The 7,620-nt window shown below is 44.9% G+C and overlaps 1 protein-coding gene across 1 annotated transcript in view; it reads right to left on the reverse strand.

Moving 5' to 3' along the window:
* The window catches only part of LOC142477028 (cyclin-G-associated kinase-like), a 37,987-nt gene extending 31,762 nt beyond the window's left edge, over positions 1 to 6,225 (reverse strand). Inside the window, exons 1-2 of the mRNA XM_075582098.1 lie at positions 6,052 to 6,225; positions 1,467 to 1,560 (exon numbers count right to left, since the gene is read on the reverse strand). The gene's annotated coding sequence lies outside the window, so the exon portion shown is untranslated. The remainder of the gene's footprint in view (positions 1 to 1,466; positions 1,561 to 6,051) is intronic.
* Positions 6,226 to 7,620: the final 1,395 nt, after the last annotated feature.

Here is a 7,620-nt window from a genome sequence, read left to right on the forward strand (position 1 = left end):
GGCAGTCACATTCAGTTTGAATGGAACTGCCAGGGACCCCCGCTGTTAATCCGATGGGCCATTAATCTGTCTGCAGAAATGTCACTGAAATGTTGCAGCATGTACCAGGGTCTTGTTGGTGATTGCCCCAGATTTGTTTTAGAATACTCGTCGGCACTACAGTATACATACACATATACACACATACATACACACACAGAAAGAAAAAGAAAGTATCCCAAATATAGCACTTAAGTATACAAATAGTAAACAGAATTTATTATTAAAAACAGTCACAAATTTACAAAGTTACATATATCATTAAAACAATCCCTGACCCTGACATGTCATAATAACAAGGAAAAGCCCTAATATTAAAGAGACACACATTGGCTGAATGCACACTGATAATAAAACCTCACATATAAATATATCTTGGGAAGAGGGCTTGAGTAAGCCCTCTGCCAAGTGAGGCCGGCCGGTCTTATGAATATGTCCTACCATAGCAGGAGCAAAGATAGAGGTTATAACCAGTGTTCGACAAACCTATACATTTGCTCGCCCCGGGCGAGTGGATTTAACCCCCGGGCGAGTAAATATTGGCCCAAGCAGCACACGTTTGGTACTAGGCGGCGAGTAGATTTTTTTGTGTGGCGAGTAGATTTTTTGGTGATTTGTCAACCACTGGTTATAACCATCTACACAAACATATTTAAAGGGCACCACGAATCAAGAATGACAAGTGCCAAAGCAGCACACATGAACAAATAAACAGTGACTTAAAAGAGTGATGTAAGGTCCTTAAAAGAGTATATGTACATGCGTACCCCAGGTGAATAAAGCAGGAACGCCAATAAGCTAAGAAGACTATGTTGTCCTGTGATGAAAAGTAACAGGCACTGATATATCAGTACTTAGCTGGTTTTAAGATGAAAATAAGTCCATATATGTGTGGACACATGCAAAGCACAAGATAGAGGGGCCTTTACAAAAAAACCTGGAAAAATTTGCAATATCAGCTCAGCAATGGGTCATCAAAAAATGGGTGGACATCAGGGAGTAGTATGGTCAGAGGTTTTAGTCTTGCACACTTTAAATGCTATAATGTTAGCAATATATTTGCGTTTAAAGTACCGGTGCTCTGTGGTTCAGGAAAAAAAAACTGTCTGGTGTATTCTCAGGATACATGTAAGTAAGTAGAGGATCCAGGGCACTTCGAAATACAAAAAAATAATTTATTCTCTGTGTGCCACTAAGAGAATAAATTATTTTTTGCAAATCCGAAGTGCCCTGGATCCTCTACTTACTTACATGGACATCAGGGAGTACACAGAACAGAAGAGCCCCAACGTACATTTCACCCCTTTGGCTTCGTCTGGGGGCTTAATGACGAGGCGACCGTATCAGATATTTATGGCGCACCCATTTTTTGATGTACTGTACTGTAATATTAATTAACATAGTACTCAAACAATTCTTATACATACCAGAATGTCCTGAAAGCTTGGGACCTTGTGGTAACACACTTAAAGATGACCTTGAGTTCACAGTATTCCCATATCCACCGTTTTGCTCCAGCAGCTAGGACAAAGGAATTAGACTACAAAGTAAGCAGGATATTAAAAGTATGGACTAAAACCAGTTTTAAGTATGCAATCGATCAGGCTAAGAAAATCATGATTAAGTTTCTGTTGGAGAAGGTCAATGACTTTTAATAATAATTATACATAGCACAAGACCTTACACGCAACTTTTTGAAACCCATGTGCTTATTAAAAATTGCTCATTGGAGTGCTGCATGGTAGTATATTTGCTTGTGTTCATATTGGACTTGTTGTTAGTTTTTAAAATATTTATTTTAGATCCTTACGAAAAATTACATTAACAAAAACAGAACATATGATCATATTACAAGGGAAAGAATACTCCATAAGACAGACATCAAAGCAAAAAGTGTGTCCATTGGAATGTTACAAGTATCGTGACAACCAGAAAAACAAAAACAAATCCCAATACAAATCCAATATGGCTTACTTAAGTTATAATCCCCTCAGAACAGGGCATTACTGGCCAATAATGCCCTGGCTGGAAGAGTTGAAGGCCTTAGGCGAAGCCGAGGGACTTTAACCCAGCCAGGGCATTATTGGTCAGTAATGCCCTGTTCTGAGGGGATTATTACTATTATATGCTAAATGTAGGCTTATGTCATAAATAATAGACACTTTTGTATAGTTAGATTTTTTATTAAAATAATGGTAAATACATGAACCACCTCTATATACACTTACACTGCAGATATCTATTTCCACACACTGTGTGTCCCCTCTGTGTACACACACACACACACACACTAGCTCACACACAAACTAGTGCTACACACACACACACACACACACACACACACACACATACACACACACACACACACACACACACAACATAGTGCCTGTACACACACACACTGGAGCTCTAGACACACAACACAGCACCTCCTCTACACTCACTACACAGCACCTCTACACACACAGCAGCAGCTCTACACACACAGTAGTTCTACACACACACAAACTCTGCTGCTACACACACATGCTACACCCATAAGCACTGCTACTGACACACACACACACACACTGGAGCTCTATACACACACACACACACACACACACACACACACCAGCTCTACACTCACATAAACTGCTGCTACACATACAACAGCACAACACACACACACTGCAGCCACAATCAAAAATGCAGCCACTTACTAAACTTTGCACTCTCCCCCCCAAGCTCTACACACAATTCAGCACAACACCTCTACCCCCCCCCCCCACACACACAACACTGCACCTCTATACACAACACACTTACTTCTTTGCAGTCTCTCCCCCCCCCCCATTCAACTGAATCTGCTCAGAAAATCTCAGTCAGCTCGGGAGGGGGAGGAGTCAAACCCGTGGCTGATACTTTTTGACCAATCCCCTGCCATGTCTCAGAGCTTTTACTTAATTCAAACCAATCCCCTGCCCTGTCTCAGCTGTTCTGAAAGCTGATTGGCTGGAAATAAACAGATTGAAAACTGCATTTTGCAAGCTGCTTAAATTCAGGGCATTACTGTGGATAATGCCCGGAATTTTAACCAATCAGAGAGCAGGGTTTTCAATAATGCCCTGAATTTTACTGCTTTAGCCTATAATATTTATTAAATGCATTTTTAAAAAAAATCTATGCCTAAAGAAGGTTCCGGACCCGCATGAGAGAGGGGGATTGTGGGGAAGAGAAAGGAGAAACCGAGAGAAGAGCGAGGGGCGCCGGGAGATAGGGGGGCCAGTGGCGAGAGAGAGAGGCGAGAGACAGGGGCGAGAGGGGCTGGTGGCGAGAGAGAGGGGCAAGGGGGGCCGGTGGCGAGAGAGACAGGCGAGAGAGGGGCGAGGGGGGCCGGTGGCGAGAGAGAAACAAGGGGGCCGAAAGGGAGAGGGGCCGGTGGTGAGAGAGAGGCAAGGGGGCAGAGAGAGAGAGTGGCCGAGAGAGAGGGGCCAAGAGAGAGTGAGAGAGAGTGGGGCCGAGAGAGAGTGGGGCCGAGAGAGAGTGGGGCCGAGAGAGAGGGGCCTAGAGAGAGAGGGGCAGAGAGAGAGAGGGGCAGAGAGAGAGAGAGGGGCAGAGAGATAGAGAGAGGGGTGGAGAGAGAGAGAGCGGGGCAGAGAGAGAGGGGCAGAGAGAGAGAGAGGGGCGGAGAGAGGGGCAGAGAGAGAGGGGACGAGAGAGAGAGGGGACGAGAGAGAGAGGACGACAGTGTGTGCGGACGAGAGAGAGAGGACGAGAGAGAGTGAGAGGGGCCCAGAGAGAGTGAGAGAGAGTGAGAGAGAGGGGCCAAGAGAAAGAGGGTCCGAGAGAGAGAGGGTCCGAGAGAGAGGGTCCGAGAGAGAGAGAGAGAGAGAGAGAGAGAGAGAGAGAGAGAGGGGCCGAGAGAGAGAGAGGGGCCGAGAGAGAGAAAGAGGGGCCGAGAGAGAGAAAGAGGGGCCGAGAGAGAGAGGGGTCGAGAGAGAGAGGGGCCGAGAGAGAGAGGGGCCGAGAGAGAGAGGGGCCGAGAGAGAGAGATGGGCCAAGAGAGAGAGAGAGAGGCTGAGAGAGAGAGGGGCCAAGAGAGAGAGGGGCCAAGAGAGACGGGCTGAGCGAGAGAGAGGGGCAGAGAGAGAAAGAGGGGCCGAGAGAGAGAGGGGGGCCGAGAGAGAGAGAGGGGCTGAGAGAGAGAGAGAGGGGCCGAGAGAGAGACAGACAGAGAGACAGAGGGGCCGGGTGAGAGGGGCCGGGAGAGAGAGGGGTGAGGGGGCGAAGCAGGGAGAGAGAGGAACAAGGGGGCGGGGCATTGAGAGAAAGAGGAGTGAGGGGGCGGGGCAGGAAAAGAAAGAAGAGGGAGGGCAGGAAGAGAATGAAGTGGGGGAGCAAGGAGAAGAGTGTGGGCAGGGAGACCGGGAATTATGTTGAATCTGATGTGTGATGGATCCTGATGCCCAACATAGGTTAAGGGAGTAACAAGACGACGCGTGTGATGTATATATGCTTCTGAGGTCTACAGCTGTTTAAAAAAATCTCCCGGTCTGATATCTATTATTGGAAAAGAAAACAGAAACGCTGTCCTGTGCTCCAAGGGGTGAAGCTGTGCTCCGTGGAGTTAGCTAATTATTAAGTATTGATATAGTAAGTAGAGATATCTGGTCATGTAAACATCCTATCAAAAAAGCACCTAGCCAAGACGTGTATATTATGCAAGTCTCTGTATCTCTGGTGCCGGGGATCTCCTAGATTGCTACTAGTGGCCACTAACAGTCGCATGAATGCAGCTGAAGTCCGGAGGATTCAAGGACTGTCTCAATATACAGTACATGCTTGGTTCAGATGAATCAGAAAGAGAGGAAAAAGCGGAGCACTGCAAACAAGACCAGGAAATTAAGCTCAGGGACCAGACTTGAGCAAATATAAAGGCTTAACACGTTAAAAAACAGAACAGATCCTCCTACACATTTCACACAGCTAGGGTTTTTTTCCCAATGAGTGTCAAAGATCTGTTTTTTTGTTGTTATTTTTTTTAAAAATGCGTGTTTAAATAAAGCCTTTATATTTTTTTTAAGTCGGGTTCCTGCTCTGTTGCCAGTTCACCGCTTTTTCCTCTCTTTCTGATATCTATTATTGACCTGATGGATTCACTCTTGAAGTTTGTCTTCTCGATTAGTTTGTTCAAGTCGAGTACAGCCTTAACCCCTTTTAATCGTAGGGAACCTCATTGATCACCTGCTGCTCCACTAAAGCACTTCAACATTGGTGATGAATGGGACGGTAGGGGTAAATGTGACTGCTTTTAATAAAAAGGTCAAGCCTGTCCTTAAGCCTACCTGTCATTAATAATAATTATATACATATATAATGTTGCCTGGTTCGAGCACTTGAGGGACCAGGGGTTAATTCTGTTTTCAGCTAGAATGTGTCAAGTGGTCCGTGATCTTTCCAGGTAACTGTTTGCATGTAAATGGGTTTGTTGTTGCATTTCCTCTGCACCCCCCTTCCCAACCAATCATGGAATGGGTCACAAACACTTGGGGGAAGGGAGACTCCTAGCTCATCTCAGCTTTAGCCGTGGAAGAGATTTCTTGTAAAGAAGCAGCTTGGGAAAAAGCTGTGCACAACTGGGACAAACTGCAGTGGACATTTGCAGGGAAGAAAGAACAAAGTGAAACTCTGTTGTGGATATTAATCTCTGAATCGTTGTGAGTATATATTTTTTCAATAAATACATTTTACAAACTCTAGGTTTCTGTCTGGCGAATTGATACCTGATGTGTTAGTCCTGGTCTCCCTTAAGAGCTTATGTACAAAGAGCTTGTAACTTCTGGGCATCCTTGGGCATGGAGGATGAAAAAGTCAATGTTTCTTTAGGAATTCTATCACATACACTCCTGAAAATTTGGAGTGCCAAGTGGTCGGTTGCGATTGGAACAAAACCTTCTTGAAACACGTCGATCTGCCCTCAATTACATACTGTTGTCTACTCCTACCAGTAGGTTTAGACATGTCACATACTTGTCTGGTAGGTGGTCTGGGTCCCTTGTAGTATCTAAAACCTTGAAAGGACCAACTAAGACGACATCTAGAAGGTGTCGTAAAATGGGGTTTCCGATCGTGAGGTAGAAAAGTCCTCTGGCAACTATGAAATCCAGGTCTGGGCCAAAAATTGCTTTCCCTAGATAAAGGATAGAAATAAAAAAATTATCTGATTAAACATTCGCCAACCAGAGTTTGAACCTGAGAATGCTGCATGTGGCTACTGACATTGACGCAATTAAAATTGCTTGCTAGATCCTCTGCAAAGAACGCATCACAGAGAAAATCAAAATAAATCGGACATTGTGTTCCTGTTTCTATTGCTTCCGAAGTCTAAATAACTAAATCTTAATTCTTCTTACCAGGGATGGCGTCGCCACCATGGTCTTGAGGGAAACTCCTAATGTGAAATACAATCTTTTTTGCATACTGCCTATCCTCTTGTCCATAGGATCCCTGAAAGACACTGCGTTGTCCAGGGGCATGGTCGTACTCCCCGTCAGTCTGGAAACAGCAGTGTCTACTCTGGGTGGATTATCACAATCCTCGTCTTCTGATTTAAACGGAAGCATTCCACTAAATTTATTAGTGGAGCCGATCAACCGACCGGATATTTTAATTTGCTTAATATTAAACCCTTTAAAACCTAGAGGACTGGAAGAATCTGGGTTTTTTCTATGATCCAAAAGTTTTTTTTTAAAAATCTGTCCAGGGGATTTGGATCCTCTTTTTCTTCCAAGGTTGGAATGCTTCACTCTAACCTCACCCTCATCCAGAAGAGTAGAGCTATAGGTCTGACATACTTTCCCATTCTGAATCCGGACCAGATCATTCAGACTGCTTCATAGTTAACTCTGTGACTGGAATGTTTGACTTGAGACTGAAAAACTTATTCTCTGGCTTCCTTAAAAATAACTAAAACGGAGACTTTTAACCAGTTGCACAACTTGGATCTTTGAGCAGGTGCCTCCTGCCTAATGCATATCTGACAGTTTGCCAAGGTGGCCCCCCACAGGCAGTCCCCTACAGCTCATGCAATTTCAGTGCTTAGATTTTACAGCACATTTGTTTGGTCTTCTCTCAGGGTCTCCTACAAGATGCAGCTTTGCTACTAGAAGGGGTGGTAGGGTTTAGATTTCTATTGTTTTTATATAGTAAGAGCTGCATAGAACCCAGCCAAGCAACTCCTTAGAATTTGCCCTGTACCTCCACACAGTGAACATATTGCTATTTTTATCAGAGAGCGGAGTCTCTCTCTCTCTCTCACTCTGAGTCTCTCTCAGTCTCTGAGTCTCTCTCTCTAAGTCTCTCTCTCTCTGAGTCTCTCTCTCTCAGTCTCTCTCTCTCAGTCGCTCTGTCTCTGAGTCTCTCTCTCCCTGAGTGTGTCTCTCTCTCCCTGAGTGTCTCTCTCTCTCTCCCTGAGTGTCTCTCTCTCTCCCTGAGTCTCTCTCTCTCTCCCTGAGTCTCTCTCTCTCTCTGAGTCTCTCTCTCTCTGAGTCTCTCACTCTCTGAGTCTCTCTCTCTCTCTGAGTCTCTCTCTGAGTCTCT

The sequence above is a fragment of the Ascaphus truei genome, unplaced genomic scaffold (assembly GCF_040206685.1).
Source record: "Ascaphus truei isolate aAscTru1 unplaced genomic scaffold, aAscTru1.hap1 HAP1_SCAFFOLD_1881, whole genome shotgun sequence".
In the NCBI taxonomy this organism is placed as follows: Eukaryota; Metazoa; Chordata; class Amphibia; order Anura; family Ascaphidae; genus Ascaphus; species Ascaphus truei.